The sequence below is a fragment of the Oryzias melastigma genome, linkage group LG4 (genome assembly GCF_002922805.2).
Source record: "Oryzias melastigma strain HK-1 linkage group LG4, ASM292280v2, whole genome shotgun sequence".
Lineage (NCBI taxonomy): Eukaryota > Metazoa > Chordata > Actinopteri > Beloniformes > Adrianichthyidae > Oryzias > Oryzias melastigma.
In genome coordinates, this window is record NC_050515.1 from 4,379,539 (window position 1) to 4,399,664 (window position 20,126).

General features: G+C 41.5%; 1 protein-coding gene across 2 annotated transcripts in view; it reads left to right on the top strand.

The window, feature by feature from the left end:
- LOC112136962 (zinc finger protein GLIS1) overlaps positions 1-20,126 on the top strand; it is an 88,983-nt gene that overhangs the window by 1,281 nt on the left and 67,576 nt on the right. The window lies entirely within an intron of this gene.

Sequence of the window (20,126 nt, forward strand, 5' to 3'; positions counted from 1 at the left end):
CTGCGTGTTTTTGCATCAAACATCTTCCTGCAGTGAAGAAGAGCAAAGATCATCACTGATCTCTCTGGAAATGCTTTTGTTCATCAACTTAGTGTCTAAACTGATACAATCTATGATGCAGTTCAACCGTTTACAGCACGAGTCAAAGTCGAGGCCCGGGGGCCGGATCCGGCCCTCCAGATCATTTTATTTTATTGTTACTAATGGCCCGATTTTATCTTGCGTTTATTTCCAACTTGTAAAATTTTGAGAATTTTTGCTAAAAAAAGATTTTTTAGGCAATATTTCAGCTACATGCTAGCTGTTTTGGCTAATTTAGGCTTTTTTGTTGGTTTTTAGGATTTATTGGTGTTTAGCTAATGTTTTAGCTACATGCTAGCTGTTTTGACTGAGTTAAATTTTTTTCAGCTTTTTTGGACATTTTGGGAGTTCAATAATTTTTTTCAGCTACACATCAGCTGTGTTGGCTAATTTTGGCTTTTTTAAATGAGTTTTTTAGGCTGTTTTCGAGTTTAACTATTTTTTTCAGCTACATGCTAGCTGTTTTGGCTAACCTAAGTTTTTTATGCTTGTTTTTTAGGCTAATTTTTAATTTTACCAATATTTTAGCTGGCTACCGGCTTCAGTTATTTCAGCTATCGGCTTCAGTGTTTTCAGTTATCAATTTCATCATCTTCAGCAGCCAAATTCAGCTTCCAGCATTCACACTAGTATTATCACAGGTAATGCTATATATTTAGTTCATAATTAGGTTAAAAAGTTACGGTTTTACAGTTTTAAAGATGTAGTTTTAGAGTGTTGAATAAATGTTTGTCCTTTTCGTCCCGTAACCTCAGGTGTGTTCTGGATTTTGGCTCCTTGTCTGATGGAGTTTGACTCTCCTGATCTTCAGAGTGACTCTGTGGAGCTGCTGCGTCTCTAAACATTCTTCATGACTCGTGGAGTTGATCTCATCAGTCTTTTGTGTCCCGCCTCTTTCAGGCCGCTCACATTACAAACTGGGACAGATCTGGATATAAAGCCGCATTCTAAGCCGTGATTTTGTGACATAATGATGTTTGGATGAGAGCGACCTCAGACTGGAGCTTCTGACCTTTGGGAATGTGAAGGTGGTGATGCTCCTCGAGTTCCTGCTGTTTGTGATGGAAGTGGGTTAGAAGCATCAGGAAAATCTGAGTAGAAGTTTTAAAGCTGCGTTTTTGCTGCTCTGGATCATCCAGAGGATCTTCCTGATGTCACACCTGCAGGAGATCACCGTAAACACAGGAGTGTCCACCTGCTAAGAACACATCAATCCTGCAAAGAGAAACTCTTGCAGAGGAAGCAGACGGCGTCTGTGTACTTTTGCATCATTTGATCCGGAGTTTCTCCGTGCTGCTCCGTCTGGGAGCTAATTGGGAGAAACTGTTGGAGAACTCCCCCTCTCAGATAAATGAAGAGGCCGGTGTGTTGGTCCAGCTCTTGGAGACATGAGTAATGGACTCTTGATCATTACTGGATCTGTTTGCGTCCTCTGGCTGCTGCCAACACTCACATCATGGAGTTTTCTCTGCACGCTCACCTGCAGCCACGCTTCTCAGAAACCACTGAGTCAACGACGCCTCACGGTGACGCAGCAGACGTGCACGCTTTACTGCGGCCCACAATGCCTTGCTCTGCCTGCAGGTCAATAATCTGACCTTTAGGAGAAACCACCCGTCCTGCTGGGGGCTCAGACTGCAGACTGAGGCATTTTAAACCTTTTTATAACGTTTCTATATTCATTTATCTTTAAAACAGTTTTCTGTGGCAATGCTTGGTTTAAGGATGCACTGAATACTCATATATTTGATTAAATATGGCAAAAAAAGTTATATTAGACCTTCAACCCTTAAATAGCAGAGCTCCGGTGTTTGTGTTCTTTGATTTACTGTAACTTTCTAACTGTTAACAGGATCATTCCAGTAGATTGGCAGCTCGATTTTACAATCTTTCACACTCTAAAAGTTCATAATTATGTTGAAAAGTTACAGTTTTAAAATGTAGTTTTAGAGAGTTTAATAAATGTTTATCCTGTTCGTTTTGGATTCTGCCCCTGTGTGATTGAGTTGTCGCTGTGTTATAACTTTAGAAACGGTCTTAAATGTTGTTTACATTCTTCATACTGACTTAGATTTTGATGGTTATGAATTCTTTGGGCTGAAAAACGTTTTAAATTCTCCTTCGTGTCTCACTGTGACCGTCACAGAAACGTCCTCATCCTTGTATTTCCCTCCACATTCCCATGAGCCAAAGGCTCCGCCCACTTCTTAGCATGTCGAGTGAGCTCGGCTGTGAGTTATGGGAGAATCTGAGCGTTGTGCTGTTTTGTGAAGCGTGCACGAGGCCGCCGCGGCCGGCTGGTGATTCTTCTGAGGTCTTCCTGTAAACTCAGCTGGGTAATGGAAGGAGGGCGTCCTGAGTCACCGTGAAGAACACTCCTCCTCATCATCATCTGATTCTCCATTTGGTCAGAAATGACCTGGATTTTTGAGAACAGTGACTAAAAGTCGGCTGCCGTCTGGATCTGCTGCAGCCTCTCGCTCTCACCACGGCGATGGCGTTTGGAGCCTTCTGACTCCGCTCTGCCAATAAATCCACAGATTACTCTGGAGAGATCCGAAATGCTTTGAGCGAGTGTCGAAACGCCTCTGCAATACCAGAAAAAATGCATCCCGGACCTCAGAGTAATCAGGAAAAAGCTGCAGTTGGCTCCGAGAGGCCTGCAGTCGGGTTATTTTTAGACCGAGCTCGCCGTCAGAATCACTCGCAAAAGTTTTCAGCTGTTTCTGCTGACGGAGGGAAAAATCTGCTGAACCCCAAACGCCTTGAAGGGAAAAGATAAAGCGAGAATTCCATTTTCCTGGACACAGCTGGATGCATGTGGATGGAGCATGCATTACTCATGCTTTTACGGACGCCGTGACTCCTCCTGCAGACCTCGCCGTGGGACGTTTGATTTACTTCTCGCTGTTTCAGACGGCCAGTTTCATCAAAGAGGAATCTGCTCCTCTGCCGCTGTGCCTGTTAGGACTGCCGTACGCCACGGCGTGGACTCTGTAGGCTTAGAGCTCGCCGGGGTCTGCCGGGCTGAAGGTCAGAGGTCAGACAGAGGAGATGTGAGTCCGTCTCCTCCTGTGGAGAATGGCTTTCTGCTACTTCACCTTCAGATGTAAAACTAATAACTCATTTCCTGTTTGGAGTCAATGAGTGACGTTTACATGAAAAGTTCGTTTTCTGGAGCTTCCTAAAGTCAGGATAAATGACGTTTGACTCCAGAAGGAATCCGGTGGAGAAAACATCCAAACCTGAGGACACGTTACTGCAGTGTTCATGTCCACAAACATGTCTGGACTGAACGGCTAACAGTAGCTTAGCATGCGACACGTAGAGTTATATCATCAAAAAATATTGTCTTGAAAACCTCAAAATCTCTGTAAACTTTTATACTTAAATTCTGTTTGATTTGCCATCAGATGCATGAATGCAGGAGAGTCAAAGTCAATGAGACCAGAGGCCAAAATCCAGAACACACCTGAGGTCTACATTTATAAAGCTTTAAAACTGTAACTTTTTAACATAATTATGAATAATAAAAAGGCAGGAATATTATTCCAGAATAAATCAACTTAAACCTTAAATAACTTTCAATATTTTACTCTCTATAAAAATATATTTTGTCAAAATTATACAAGTTAGAAATGAGAGCAAGATAACATCGGGTCATTAATAACAATAAAATAAAATGATCTGGAGGGCCGGATAGAATCACCTGGAGGGCCGGATCCGGCCCCAGGGCCGTGACTTTGACATGTTTCCTTATAATAAAACACAGATTTATATTTGACCATAAAACCAGGTTTCCTCCTCAGAAGAAGAAGCTCAATAGCTGTTCGTCATCTTCTCAGTTTGACTCTGGAACCGTGTCGTTCAGTTTGCAGCGTTTAGGCTAAGATCAGGACACTCACTTGTGATCCGTGTTCACTGTGTTCTTGAACGTACTCTTAGCAAATGTTCGCCCTGGACCGATGCTGCAGCTAGAAGAGACTTGGTCCTGAAGTATCTGGTCATGTCATCAATCGCTCCCTCTTTGGGCATCAGTGGGATTCATCACCCGAGTACTATCACTTCCTGGGTCCCACACTACATTTCCCATCAGCCCCTGCTGTGACCTCCTGAACCCCCACAGCTCCTCATTGGCTCCCGGTCGCTTACCGCCTCCAATTTAAAATTCTAGTTCTGACTTTCAGAGCCGTCCATGGCCAAACTCCTGCATGTCTGTGATTGGATCCCTCCCAGCAGGATATGGGGGCGGAGTCTTGTTTGTGCCGCTCTGCCTGCATCGCTGAGCGTTCTCCTGATCTGATCTTCTGCTTCATTTGGACCCTCACCTGGACCCTGACCACCTCTCTGATGCCCTCATGCTGCTGTTTGACCTCTGCCTGACCCTGGTTTAGCTTTGTGGACCGTTAGCTGTTCTTCACTCTGTCTCCAGTCTGAGCCGATAGAACCTGCTGCACGTGGATCCAACCGTTTGGGACATTTTAATCTTCTCCAGGTTTTATTCTCATACAGCTTTATTCTGATATATGAAAGACATAAAAATCCATCCAGAGACAAACTGCAATCACTAAGTTGTTGATCAGTTTTCAACAGTTGGTAATTAAAATAGACACCATCCATACGTCACCACCGAATTAGAGTCCCTGATTGGTCAAAGTTCAACGGCTTTAGGTTTTGACGTGTTCAATGACTGTAAGTTTTATACTTAGAGCCCAAAAACGGACTTAGAAACGTGCGCAGTGATGCATTGTGGAAGTTTTGAAAGCAGAAGTCTGAAATGTGAGTTTTCATTAGCTTTTCGATGGGAGTAGCTGCTTCAACGGACGTTTTTGATCCCAAGACGAAGCATTTGAAGCTCGATCAGGAATAAAATAAAAACGAAAGTGATCTCAATAAATATTAATGACTCACTTCTCCCAGAACTCACTTTTGAGAAACTTAAGAAGGAGCCACATTCAGCAGATGCTGCGTATTCAGGACCACAGAGATGGGCCGTCCTCTCGTTTTTGGAGGGAAACTTTATCCTTTGATGTCGACGTGTAAACACACAATAAAAAACAAACAATCAGTTATCTCACGGACTCACTGGCTGAATCCGGGTTGCTTCCGTATCACAATTATCCCTCCAAGTGGAGAGAGATGGAAAAGAAATGTCTGCAAACTCTAATGCTCGATGACATCATCAGTAGTCGCCGGTCATCTACGTTAGCTTAGCCGAGTCAGAAAATCCAAAAAATATCAGTTTCACAAATTAAAAGTCATGCAAACATTGCAGCTTAAATGGCTCAACAATAGGAGTAAAAGGGAGGAGCCAGAGAGGAAGAGAAGCAGTTCTTAGTGAGCCGTTCTGTTGTCAGGAAATCAACGTCTGCAGTCATCTGCTAGCAGAAGAAACGTATTTCCATCGGGTCACTCAGCTGTCAGCAAACCCTCCTGCAGTCGGAAGAGTGAACTCTGGAGCTGCCTGAACTCCTCCTTTAACGAGACTCGTTATGCCCAGGACTAATCAGTGAACCAATCAAACTCTGGCTTCAGCCGAGCTCCGAAACAAACAGGCAAACATGCTGCAGCCCAGCTGTTTTAATGCCTTCATTAGAGCCGCGGGGAGAGCAGCCAAAACGCCGCTCTCTCCTCCTCCTTGTTGTTCCTCGGCCTCTGCCAGGAAGCTGCCATGGGGCAGTGCCCAGCAGCTCCGCGCCCCATTGGCTGGCGCCCTCCCACAGGACCAGGAGAGACATTATAAAGTCTAATAGTGCAGTTTATGTTCTTTATTAGTGCTTGTTAATATGAAGTTCTGGAGGAATTAGTGATTCTGCGCTCACATGCATTAAGCTGCTCACCAGGACTAACGAGCGGAGAAGTGTAATGACGGGATGACGGCCGGTTCAAGAAAAACGTTCTCCTGCCGGGAACGCGGCGCAAAGGAATCCTGAACGGAGAGAAAGAGACGTCTTCACTTTAGGCTCAGATTCTGGAGGTTTGGCAAGAAGACGAGAAAAAAACAAGTTAGAAGATAAAGAATAGAAAATGCTTTTTCCTTATTATGTGTGAAAATAATTTGTTAATGGAAACATTTAGTCTCAGGGAGATTTCTTGAAATAAGTTTTGAAATCCTCCCCATTTAAGACAAAATGTCATCTTGAAATCAGCTGTAAGCTCTTATATTTGAGTATATTGCTCTGATAAATGGAAATATCGTTTATTAAAAGAGGTTTTTGCTCAGAAAGTGAAAAAGTTGGTATATTTATACACTTTTCTCCACAAATATATTTTAAGCTCCACAACAGTCCTTATTTCGAGGTAATAATCATCTTAAAGTAAGACTAGGATCAAACGTTTTAAGACAAATTTGTCTAAAAATGTGAGTGTTATGAGTTAATCCAGCTTTACAGGCTTCATTAAACCAGAGTCCTCGTTAGCTGTGTTTCCATTAACTGTGAAATTGTGCAAATTTCATTTTCAATAATAAATTCACCTAAAAACACATTTATCTGGAAAAAACCTTTTAGTGCTTAGAGGAGGTATCAAATTGACATATTTCAGAAATAAACTCTTTTTTATAGAATTAAATGAGTCATGTGACCAACAGTCGGATACCGCGCTTTAGCGGCGGCGCTAGAGGTCCCACTAAAGTTGGGTTTGTGATGCAGATTCGTTGTATCCACGGCTCCTTTGTAAAAACCACCATTTCCCAGAATCCCTTCATCCGTAGCCACACCCACTCCATGGTCTGAATAAGGCGCCGACGTCTCCTTTGATAGACGACGCTGAAGCTGTGACAGAAACGTGAACGTTTCTGCTGTGGGGCGGCCATGATTAGTCACGACTCTTAAAATCGTTGATGACTAATTTAATGGTCGACTAATTGTCTTATTTTTATTTCTCAGAAACGTTCTTTCGAATTGTGGTTTTTGAACATTTCTAGAATAGAAGAGCTGAAGAATGTCTGAGGTAAAATAAAACCTTGTTTTATCAGAGATCTTGTTGATGTTTTTATGATCAAGTGACAAATTAACAGCATTTATTTTCTTAAAACAAGTTCCATTTAAGTGAAAAGTTAGAGTTCAGTTTGTTTTGTCTTGGGTGTAATAAGATATTCAAACCAGAAACTGAACAAAAATATGTGATGATATTTTGAGTTTTGTTCATATTCGTCTGAGTTTGTTCAACCAAACCGGTCAGACTAAACCAGCGAGTCTGTCTTGGTTCCACCCTTCAGAGCGTGAAATCCTCCCGTCCTCCACGTGCAGCCGCTGTCGCACAGCCGCGCTCCTGTGGTGTGAGAGGACTCACACGGTCGTGTTTGTGACGTTTCGTCCTCCTCAGGCTGAAGCTGTGAGAAGCAGAGCGGTTGGAGCCTCGCCAGCCAAACGCTGGATGTTCATAAAGTTTGGGGCTCCGCTCCAGAACTGTGATCTGCGGCGCTTACGGCTGTTTTTACAGACTGTTTGGAGGCCGTTCCTGTGTTCAGGAGGCGAAGGCTGTTCTCCATCGACTAATATCAGAGACAGACGATTGTGTCTGTGATGATAAGATGTAAAGTTCCTCCAAAAACACAACAGAAGAGACTTCAGGACTTCTGTGGGAACATCTTCTACGGGACTGTTTCCCATGATGCATTCAAACCAACAGACGATATTTTCATTTTTATTAGTTTATATAAAAATATTTTTCTTCAGGATTTATCTTTGCCAAACATCTGAACCTTTAATAATGAAGCAGTTTTCTGAAGGAGACTTTTTTTTTTCAATTAAACATCTTTTTATAACGATAAGATATTAAGCATTTAGTTATAAAAAATCTAATTTGCCGTTTTAATGAGTTCGACTGTACGACAGATGCCCCCCCCCCCAACAAAACCTGATTTCTATTTACTGCATTGCTTTCTGAGGACGTTTTGAACCGCCATCACCCATCATGCCACAGGGGGGCAGTACTGCTTGTTCAGCGTCCACCCGGTGACATCCTAAATGTGTCTGCTTTACTGTTTCATTTAAAGATTACCTGCATTCTCAACAAAAGGAGGTCGAGAAACTAGTTTCTTCCTCTTAAAGAACATTTCATCCAGGCTGCAGTGGATGCAGTTTGTTTTTCACACACAGAAGAACACCTGTGAGGGTTTGATTAACATACAATATTTTTGTCAGGAACCTAAAAAGAAGCTGGACCTGCCCGCCAGGGCGTTGCTATAGCAACCACAAATGCCTAAATCTATAAAAATAACAAATGTTATTTGTGCCCATATTTTGCATGTCCTCACTTTCCATTATATATTTAATTTTTTTCATGTTTGTTGTTTATTTTGTGTTAAAACTTGACATATAACCGCACTGAGAACAGAAGGTGAGGATGTAGTAACACCGTCTCACCAGAGAGGGCGCTTCTGAGTTTGTTCTTCATTTGTTACTTATAAAGTTTATTCAAGAGCCTGTATTTTAGCTTCTGTTTTAGCAACATGCTAAAGTTTTTACTTATTTAGTTTACCGAGAAATTTTGGAGTTTAACTAGAATTTAGGCAGCATGCTCTTTTGACAAATTTGGAATCTACTGAGGTTTTTTGGGGTAATTTGAAGTTTAGCTCATATTTCAGCAACAGTCTGAATATTTGTGCAAATTTGGCGTGTATTATGGATTTTTAAGCAATTTTACTATAACATTTTCAGAAATTTAGGTCGACTTCAGCGCTCTTTCATAGTTCTTTGAATACATTTCCATTCTTTTAGCAAATGTAACATTTTGAAAATAACTTTTGCATTTTCAGTAAATCTCTTCAGAAATTGATAGTAAATTGCGTCACTTTTTTCAGCATAAAGCTTCAGTATCTTCAGCGACTACTTTCAGCTAAAAACATTCACACTAGAATTGTTGCTGGTAGTCTAACTTTTCTAGTTTTTATTGTTTTCATCCACATTCACTTCATGAAACAAACATTCTCTCCGTGGTGTTTAACTGGAGCTGTGGGGATTTTAACTCGTTTCTCTCAGCTTGTTGTTTCCTTCATGTCCTGCAGGGGGCAGACTAAATGCTGTTCTGTAAATGTGCTTGCCGGGTTCACAAAGCTGGAAAAGATGCACCTAAAACTACAGAATAAATAGTTTAGTATTTTTTAAACCCTTTCGATCCATTCTGTGAACACAAAGACTATTTTAGCTCTCACAGTAAATGAAATACAAAGTAAAAAGTTTAGCTTCAGTCTTGCTGGGCTGACCAATCAGGAGAGGCCGTTTTGCACGGTGGTGGAAGTATCATCCAAACGGTGACCTTTCTGAGATGAAAACCTTCATGTCCAACAGCATGAAATGGTTTCTTCTTATGTAAGATGGAGAATCTTTTCTGGAAAGACTAAACTTGATTGTTCTTCTGTAGTAAAACAAGACTATTGTCTGATCCGTCTTTTTTCTGGTAAAACTGTGTCTTTCTGTGATTGAGACTGACAGAAGAAAGAAACCTGAAATGACTGGAGCCTCTCGCTGCTGCTCTGCGGTTTCCTCTAAGACAATCCAACGCCCCCCCCCCAGACCAGCTCGTCTCTCTGCCCCCAAAGTTTCCACGGAGACGTCTGTCGTCTTGAGAGGTCCGTCTGTTTTCTTGGTCTGCTTCAAATTCTTTTAAAATTCATTTTCCGTTCCTGTCTATCGGAGGACTCGGTTGTTTGTTCTTCTTCTCGGAGCTCCACGGTCGTCCTCTGTGAAACGGCTCCATGTTTCGTCTTCTCTGACACTCGTCTGAACATCACGTCTCTGTCGGAGTGACGGTGGAGCCCAGAGACGAAGAGCTCGCACAGCCAACAGAAATTCAGCTCAAACGTTTGTTAAAAAGAGGAATGAACTGTGGTGAGAAGAGTTCTGGAGTCTGGTTGACATGTGTTGCAACAGACTTCCCAAAGTTACATTTACAAACACAGATTTCCTTTTTTCAGTCTCTAACGGAGCGTTTGCACGTCGTGTGGATTTCAGGAAGTATCAGACGGTGGCAGATGAAGGTCTGAGCCGATCAACCAGGGATGACCAGGTCAAGGGTCAAAGCCAAACACGGCCTGTCAAAATGACAGGACCACCTGCTGAAACGCTGTGTGTTCATTGGTGGGTCAGTTAACGAAGTCAAAGACAGACGGAGGCGTGGACACAAAACCTCTGACAGGTCTACGACTGAAGGACTGGAGAGTTTATAGGGATGAGCTGCGATTTTAGATGGAGGACAGTTGTCAATATGAAACTTTACTTTAATATATTAGAGATCTATGCCGGTAGAAAGCTCAAATCTGCCTTACAGACGGTCTTTGATTTGTTTAATTCATTAAAGTCCCACTACGACATTTTTTTATTTAAGAAAACGGTCCCAGTAGTGTTTTAATTCTGATTATGACGTTTTTAACTACAACAAAAGTGTCTTAAAAAGTCATTTTTCATGTTGATCTGAAGCCTCTGATTCCAAAATCTCCTCTGAGGGGGCGTGGCTTTTGCAACTGAGCTGAACTTTAAGATATTTTTCTTATTGTATGGAGATGGTCATAAAAAGATCCTCTTATTTTATTCTTAATTTTCCCTCCTTAGACTAACGCGGAGGAGCAAGTCATCAAACTGGGTCACAGAGACAGAAGTACCGCTGACAGCGCCGTCATTCAGCTGCAGCTCCTGCAGTAGACGTGACGCTCAGAGTCTCCCAATGATCTCATGAACCCAGACGTGGAGCCGGGATTACGGAGGTTTTAGTGGAGCTCTTTAAAAGACATAAACCTGAGATATACAGTCGATGCTTCCATGAAGCGATGAGGCTAACAACTATGGACAGAAGCTCCTCCCACACACGTCTGGACCGGCAAGTTAATGAACACATTTTTGGGCCTGATGCTAATTTGATACACAAACGGAGTTCAGAGAAAACGCCTTAAGAAACGGTTGAGTTAGAGATGGACGAACGGACAGACTTTAAAAATATTTCCTTGAAAGAATTTGGAAAATTCCTGCTTGCCTATAAAGACGTTCACATGTTTAAGTCGACTGAGCGTTAGCATTAGCCGTCCTATGGGAAATCCTATTATACGTTAGCATCAAGCTAGCGGACTTTAGCTCTGTCCATTTGATCGATCTCTACTTTTATGGATCGATTTTATCTATTTTTGCTCGTTAGTGTGTAAAACCCCCCGAATGACCTCAAAACGAGCTCTTTGGTTTCTGCCATCGTGGACTTTTATGAGGCCGTCACCTTTGACCTCTTACGTGCACTGCTGTGTTGTGGACTGGTCTGTAGGAAAGCAGTTTGCGGCCGTGTCTGACGGCTACACCTTCTCCCATTCAGCCGGAATAGAAAGAAGAATCCATCAGCAGGAGCGTCCTCCTCCCCGACGGATCTTTTGGCGGCGATTCTCTTGATCCGCAGACACTCGGCTTCACACGGATTCTATACTCCAAACACGTTCTCACAGCAGGAAATGTCTCATGTGTTTCCCGGAGCTTTTGACAGGAATATTGCGGATGAGTTTCTTGGCCCCAAAACGTCTTTGCTGAGTCAGAGAGCTTCAGTGAAGAAGCAGAGCGGGACTCCTCCCACCTCCTAAAGTCTCCTCCCACCTCCTCCTAACTAACCCGCTCTCAGCCCAAACAGACCCTCAACACTTAGAAAGACTCATCAGGACTCATCGGCTGAGATTTAGGCGGGAATCTGTTTGGAAGGGATTCGGGCGGCGTCCGGGCCTCGGCGGCCAGGTGCTGAGAGTTTAGCCAAGAGGCTCCCGGCCAGCTGGAAGACTCTGTCCAGGATTTATTTGCAGCCGTCTCCCGGGACAAATTATTTGATTCTTCTTCCACAGTTGGTTTTCATTTAGGATTGGGCCAAATATAAACGTAACGCACGTGGGCCGGTGTTGTTCCTCTGTGGCAGCACGCCGTCATGACACCCACGGCTCTGCCTCTGCTGGGGGGGGGGGTTCCCACGTCTGTGTCGCTGCTTCTTCTCATGTTTGACCCCTCGACCCTGAAACCCCAGAATCTCGGGGACCAGTTCTGCCCGTGAGAGCGGATGGGAGCAGAAATGCTGAGCTGCGTCTGAGGCCTCGCACTGGCGCTGACCCGAGTCCGGAACATCAGAACGCCACGCTTCATTTTCAGTCTCCATGCCGGGCGCTCGCCGTCAAAACAGCCCGTCGCCCCGCGGCCACACCCCCCGGGTCGGTCCGGATCAGCTAACAAATACCTGCTGCTTGTTCCGCCGGCGCTCTGCTGGGGCCTGGTGGCGTTTCCTGGGAGGGGAGGGGCTTCTCAACCAAACATGGAGGTTAAAGAGAGTCAACACGAAAGCCCCAAACTGATTTACTGTTCAGTTCAATTTTATTTATGTAGCCAAATATCATAAAAGAATCGCCTCATTGGGCTTCACTTCTGTAATTGTAAGAAGCAGAAGGTCAGTCGTAAAATATAGACAACAAACAAACTAGACAGACTAAATCAAAAGGGTTATCAAAGTCAAGGCCCGGGGGCCGGACCGGCCCTCCAGATCATTTTATTCTGTTGTTATTAATGACCCGATGTTATCTTGAGCTCATTTCTAACTTCTATAATATTAACAAATATATTTTTATGGAGAGTAAAATATTGAAAGTTATTTTAGGTTTAAGTTGATTTATTCTGGAATAATATTCCAGCATTTTTATTATTCAGAATTATGTAAAAAAGTTACAGTTTTAAAGTTTTAAAAATGTAGTTTTAGAGTGTTTAATAAACATTTATCCTGTTATATCCGCGACCTCAGGTGTGATTGAGTTTGACTCTCCTGGTTTAGTCCATGTGTCTTTATCAGATTTATGCATTTATTCAAACCCATTTTATCTATTTATTTTATAAAAAAAGGAGGTTATTATAACTCATCAATTTATTTCAGTTTAAAAAAACGTAAAATAAAAAGTTCTTTTTCATCACTTTCTATCATCACTTGTGTTTGTTGCATAAATCATAACTGGAAGCTCCTGTCTGTCGTTTCGTCCACTTTATCCAGAGCTAACAGCTGATCAGTTTGGATGCTAACGGTCTGTAAACACAAACATTCTTTAGATCAAGTTCAAAAATCAAGTCAGCATGAAACCCAAAGCCACACTTCAGCTAAAGCTAACAGACTTATTAGCCTTCGCCGTGATAGCTTTGGCAGTAAATGTTGATGCAGGTTTTACGACGGTGTTCGGTTTTACAGACCAGATCTGTCACATGACACCACATTATGAGCTCCTGTAAAGATGGCCGTCTTCTACGAGCCTCAGGAGCTCGGAGCCACGCAGGCCCGGGGGCTCAGCATCGCTGGACGAACCCCCCAGTCTGCCAAACACACTCATTTAGCAGCACAGAGACTCGCGCTGAAGCCCGGTTATGTTATCCACGATGTAGAATTCATACTTCACCTCAGGTTTTATTTACGACGGTTTATTTCCATTTTTATTAGTGAGGAAACAAGCATTTGCATTTCAAAGTTCTTCAAATAAAAAGAGAAATGAAAAGTAAACCCTTTTGTAGACTTCATTGGAAAACGGGTCAGTGTGAAAAGAATATTTCTGAACGGCTCATAAAAGTTCTTCACAAAGTCTGGCAGGTTATGGGAAAGGTTTGAGGTGCAGACCGGAGAGTTTCCTCCTCTGGACGAACGCCCGATCGGACGTCTTTTCATCACAAACCAGAAAGAATCTGTGAATAAAACTTATTTTTTGAACATTTGAACATATATTTATGGTCTGATTGCTTAGTAATCATCCTCACTGTAGTGATTCTCCTGCTCCTTTCCGTACGGTTTTCAGCATGTAAAAACTCAATCCCACTTTCATCAATCTCAGCATCAAAACGTTCATTCCGTTCAGGACGTTACTGCTCGTATTTTTGGTATTTATAAACTTTATAGTTTTTGAAATATTCAGCAGAATATGCCCCTTAGGAAATGAATGAGAAAGTCTTCAAATTGTAAGTAGATTAGCAACAAGTCTTTAAATAGATTCATCGGCTATGTTTTCATCTTTGATTAGTAATTTTCAAAAAAAAAGCAGTTTAGCTAAAATGTTATCAGCATGCTAACGTTTTTTCTAATTTATTATCTACTGAGGTTTTTATAGGCTAATTTAGAGCTTAGCTTCTATGTTAGCAACAGGCTAATGTTTTTGGCTAATTTGTTTTGGTTTTTTTAGGCTATTTAGGACATGAACCTGTTAGAAGATGTTTGGTGTGGAAGCTCAAAGCGTGTAAATCTGGTGAATTTTGCTCCAGACTTTTTCTCTTTACTGCTCTATTCCGATAGATGAAAGACTCTGTCATAGAATTCTGTCAGGGAAAAAAAATACAAGTTATTAGTTTCTCCTTCGTGATCAATTTTCAAACAGTTGGCACATCTAGAAAATAAAAAGTAAACCATTTTTACATCATTGCAGAATCTGAGTCCCTGATTGGTCAAAGTTCAACTCATTTAACTTTCAACGCGCGTTCAGTGGCCACTCCAAAAATGTGCTCCGCCCCGGCCTTGTGTGGGAGGAGCTGCCAGCTAATGATTTTAGCCTGATCGCTGCATGGAGCCTCAACTGTGTTTATCTCACACACAGTGAATTAAAGACACTGATGATGTTGGGAGATCAGGTTTATTTTTTCTGAAGAGTTCTACAAAAACGTCTTTTGATTTGGGTTTATATAATCATTCAAACACTCTCCCGGTAATGGGAGCTTCACTCCCGTTCCAAGAGCTGAGTTTGTATGACAGTCGCTTCCGCCATGTTTCTGTGTCTCTGCGACTGAGTTTGAAGGGTCAGTGTCCCACATTAACCCGAGAGGGGAGAATCACAACAAAGATCAGGAGGCCCAAGCTTCTGTCTGCCGGCGTATTGACTCTTCCTGGAAGGGGCGGTTCTCACCTTGTGACATCAGCATGTGAGGACCTGGTTGTTTTCATGGGTATGGGAGGGGCTGCTGTTGAGAGCGCAGGTTTTTAAAGGATTACTCAGAAATGAGTGAATGGATTAAAATACTGCTTTGGGGTTCTTTAGAGTGAACAGTGTAAAACACTTTAAACCTCAAAAAGTTGATTTTAATGGTATGGCCCCTTTAAGGTTCGTCTTATCTTAATGTAGCTTTCCTGTAGTCATGGAGACATGTTGGAAATGAACGATTGAGATTCATTCTGTACGGTAATATTAATCGGGTGACTGTCTCTCGGGGCGAGGGACGGATGGAGAGCAGAAATCAGGAAAAAAGGATTCTTATTGCAGCCGTTAAAGGAGGGGGGGGCAGCAGAGCGCCAACATCTAAGTGAGGATATATTTGCTCGTAAAGCTCTTTGATGGTGGGCCTGTCTGCTCCAACACTCGGACTCCCGTCTGTGTAAATATCTGTGCATCAGCCTCAAAAGATTGACGGTGTTTCCATAGGTGGCTGCCTAGGGGCCCCAGTGTGGCCCCGCCCCCTGGAACTGCAGGGACACGGGCGCTGTGCCATCCCTTTAGAGCGGCGGGTGGCGGCGGCGGGCTCTTCACGATCCTCACTCGCTTTGATTTGGACTTCTACATGACGTCCATTTTAACTTCATCTCCGTGTGTTCTCTGGTTTGTGCGGTTTGAGACTCCCCACAACATGAAATAATAGCGTTATTCCTTAGGTATGTGTGGTTTGAAGGATCGCTAGAAGATCCTATTTATTTAGTATTTTTATTAAAACCTCGATTCTGCTCGGCCTTTGAGTCAGGCGGAGCTCTGCAGGCAGCAAAACTTTTATTTGTTTTTATTGTAATGTTGCTGACCGGATCTTATTTTGAAGTTTGCATCAGTTATTCATGTCCTGATTCTGAGGTTTCCATTTATATAAAATGTGTCCAGATCTCTGAGTCTCTAAACTCTGAGACTTTAAAGCAGGAGTGTCAAACTCAATCACACAAGAGATAAAAATCCAAAACATTTATTAAACACTCTAAAACTACATTCTTAATACTTTAAAACTGTAACTTTTTAACATAATTATGAACTAGATATACAGCATTACCTGTGATAATATTAGTGAGAATGCTGGAAGCTGAATTTGGCAGCTGAAGATGCTGAAGTTGATAGCTGAAAACAGTGAAGCTGATAGCCAGCTACAATATTAGCTTAACGCCAAATTAGCCTAAAAACAAACACAAAATAAACGTAGGTTAGCCAAAGCATCTAACATGTAGCTGAAAAAAATAGCAAAATATCCTATAAAACTTAAAAAAAGCTAAAAAAAAAGCTACACTAACCAAAACAGCTATTGTGTAAATATTAGCTAAACTCAAAAAGAACTGAAACACTTAAAAAGAAAAGCCTTAATTAGCAAAAACATCTAGCATGTAGCTGAAATATTAGCTAAACTCCAAAATAGGCGAAAAACTGAAAAAAAAGCCTATATTTGCTAAAACAGCTAATATGTAGCTGAAAAAAATAGCAACATTTCAAAATATCCTAAAAAACTGGGAAAAAAGCAAAACTAGCAAAACAATCTTAAAAACTTAAAAAACATAAGCCTAAATTAGCCAAAACAGTTTGCATGAAGCTGAAATATTAGCCTAAAAAATCTTAGTAAATGGCAAAATTGTCCAAAAGCTAACACAATGCTAATTTTTAAAACTTTAAAACTGTAACTTTTTAACATAATTAGGAATAATAAAAAAGGCAGGAATATTTTTCCAGAATAAATCAACTTAAACCTCAATATTTTATCCTCCATACAAATATATTTGTAAAAATTCTACAAGTTAGAAATGAGCACAAGATAACATCGGGTCATTAAAAACAAAAAAATAGAATTACCCGGAGGGCCGGATCCGGCCCCCGGGCCTTGACTTTTTCACATGCTTTAAAGCAAAGATCAGGATCGTCATCAGATTCAATCATCAAATCATTTTGAACGTTCTGAAAAGTCTCATCACACTTGAGATGTGAAGGTTTGTAGATTAGATGAAAACTGAACTCTGCTGTCACGGTAACTGGAACCAGTTTTTTCGATTTAAGGCTGCATACCCCCCCCCCCCCATCTTGACTGACTGATATCCTTTCGGTACCGTGGAGACGCTCTGACCTCGTCTCTGACCAGAGACTTCAAAAGCCAAAGCAATTATTCTGCCGGCTTTGAAGGTATCCTTCTCTAAAGCGTCGTTCCGTTTTCCCTGCTGCTGGAGAACAACAAAAAGCACGAAAAGTGAAACTGGAGTCCTCCTCTGGCTCCCCAAACATCTGGTTTGGGCCTCGATCCAAGCAACAAGCGTCTCCTAGGAGAGCAGCGGAGGCCTGAGTGTAGGTAGGAGAATAATCATTATCAAATGTTCCAACATCCAAGCCGGCTCTGATTACAAACACTTAACTTCAACTTGTTCGGTGGACCACCGGCCGTCAGGGAGGTTCCTCCAAAGGGTTCTGTGGTTCTGCAGTATTCTGGCTGATGAGCGGCGGTGGGTGGAGCTAGTCCACGACCGTACCTGAGGAGGTTCTCTCACGTGACTTTAGTCAGTGTCATTTCCCAGGAATTTCCTGTCCTCTCCGTCCAATCAGATTCTCTTCCAGAATCGAGCTTGAAGTTTTGGATGGTGAGTTTTCTCCATTTGCCTTTTGGACCACAAGAAACCCACGGATGGTCCAAAGATGAAGGAATAAACGTAACTGCAGCAGAACATCGTTGAGCCATTTGGTCTAAAGCCAGATATTAAAGTTCATTTCATTCAGGAAGAATCTCTGCAACAAATCTCACATCATTTCAGGTAAATTAGCAAGAAATTCCCAATGAAGAACATTCAGAGGTTCTGAGGTCCAGACCGAGACGTGACGCATACAGGAAAATCCGATCTGTTGTGTTTGAAAATGGAAAAAAGATGTTTTTACATTAGAAAATTAACTAAATATATACATTAAAGTGTTTATGAAATAAAAATACATTTGTAGGAAAAAATCGATTCACTGATATATTGTGATACTTATCTAGCGATACTTCTATTGATTTAAAATGCTGACACTGCAATATTTAATTCATTATTTATGGGCGTCCTTCAGCGCCTTACTTTAGTTTTCCACTTTTTTTTATCTTGAAAAATATTTTGTTGTGGAAATCAGACAGCATTGTTCCCTTTAAAAAAACAATATTTCTTAATTTACCCAAAAAAAAGAACCATGAGTTTGAGCGTAAAAGCAGCTCGTACAGTATGAGATCCACTCGCAGTGATTAATGTCGTTCATTAAACAAAATTAATTCTACCATTTTATTTCAACGGATGAATATTCAAGTAGAGTTTTTTAAGTAAAAGACAGTTAAAATTGTTCAGGAATAGTCTTATATATATCGTGAGACGTATCGTATCGTGAGCCGAGTATCGCGATATTTATCGTATCGACAGACTCTTCCCAGGACACACCCCTAGTGAAACCAAAATAATCTTCACATTTTGTGAAATTGTTTTCCTCAGAAATGAAGTTCTACAGCTTTTACATGATAAATTAAAGTTGTTGACATGTCTTGATCTGGTTGAGGACTTCCAGATGTTTCTTTTTGTGGATTGATTCCTGTGTTGCAACATTTTCTGTCTTTCTGCTGCAGGATTGTTTCAGCTCCTCATGTTGTGTGTCGTCTAGTTTCACTTAAAACTCAGTTTATTTTTTAGGAACAAAAGTGAAGCTGACATGCTAACATGCTAATATGCTAACATGCTGAGTTCGGCTCTTATACTAACTCTATCTACAGCATTGTGTTCAGTCTTCTCTGTTCAAACATAAAGTTTCATTTCTCTGTTTGTTTCTGCATAAAAGTATTGATGTCTTTGCAAACATTTTGAGTCTTTCATCATTTTCCTGTCGAGACTTTTCATGTTTATTTCACTGTAATGTAACTGAGGCCTGTAGAGTCTGAGGATATATTTAAAACATTCTATAAATCTGCATTTTAAACATAGAAGAATCAACTGTTTGCTCATTTTCTTTATCAGATCTTCGGGGCTTCTCTTATTATAAAATACATTTCCCAAATACAAAATGTGAACTTCCTTCATTAAAGCAGCTTAAAATGATCTTAGAAATAGTTATAAATCTGGCTTCATTCTTTATGTTTACAATGACTTTTTTCTGCATTTTGTATGTGTACTATTTAAAAAATATATTATTTATATATTTTATTATATTATTGACAAAACAGTTCACATCAACATTGATTAGATGTTGGTGTGAACTGTTTTGTCAATAAAGTCGGCGGGATGGTTGGTTGTTTGTTTAGTTTGGTTGTTGGTTGTTTGGTTAGTTTGGTTGTTTGTTTAGTTTGGTTGTTTGTTTAGTTTGGTTGTTGGTTGTTTGGTTAGTTTGGTTGTTTGTTTAGTTTAGTTGTTTGTTTAGTTTGGTTGTTTGTTTAGTTTGGTTGTTTGTTTAGTTTGGTTGTTGGTTGTTTGTTTAGTTTGGTTGTTTGTTTAGTTTGGTTGTTGGTTGTTTGGTGTTTGGTTGTTTGGTTGGTCAGTTGGTTGGCCGATGGCTTGTTAGGTTGGTCGGTCGGTTGATCACTTGATCAGTTGGCTGGTCGGTTGGCTGCATTGATGCATGTCTCAAAGCCAACGTGACTCTCCATGACTCTCTATACTGTCAGTGGTCGCAGCACTAACTCTGGGGATCTCAGGTCAGGTTCTGACGGCTGATGCTGGATGTTGGTTTCCTCTGGGATCCAACCTCATCTTCTCCTTCTGATCTCTTCTTTACCTGCCCCCTGGTTTGTTCATGCTGGAGCTCTTTGCTGCTGATGGTTTTCAGTCAGTGGATCTTCAGGTTCTTCTCAGACAGGAAGTGATGAACGTCTGTGGTCTCTTGATGGTGGTCTTTGTCGTCCTCCGTGTTTCGCTCCGTTCAGCAGATCAGACGTCATGTTGGAGTTTAGAAGGCAGATCTTGGTCCACGTTGTGATGAGATGAAGTCTTTTAAGAAAGTTCTGACTCAACTCTCTTTAGAGTTTTTAAAATGAACCGAATTCATTCAAACAAAAGTCAGTTTCTCTTTGAGATGTTTCTGATCTTCATTCAGTTTTTGAGAAACGTCTCTGAAACCATCAGGAGTTTTA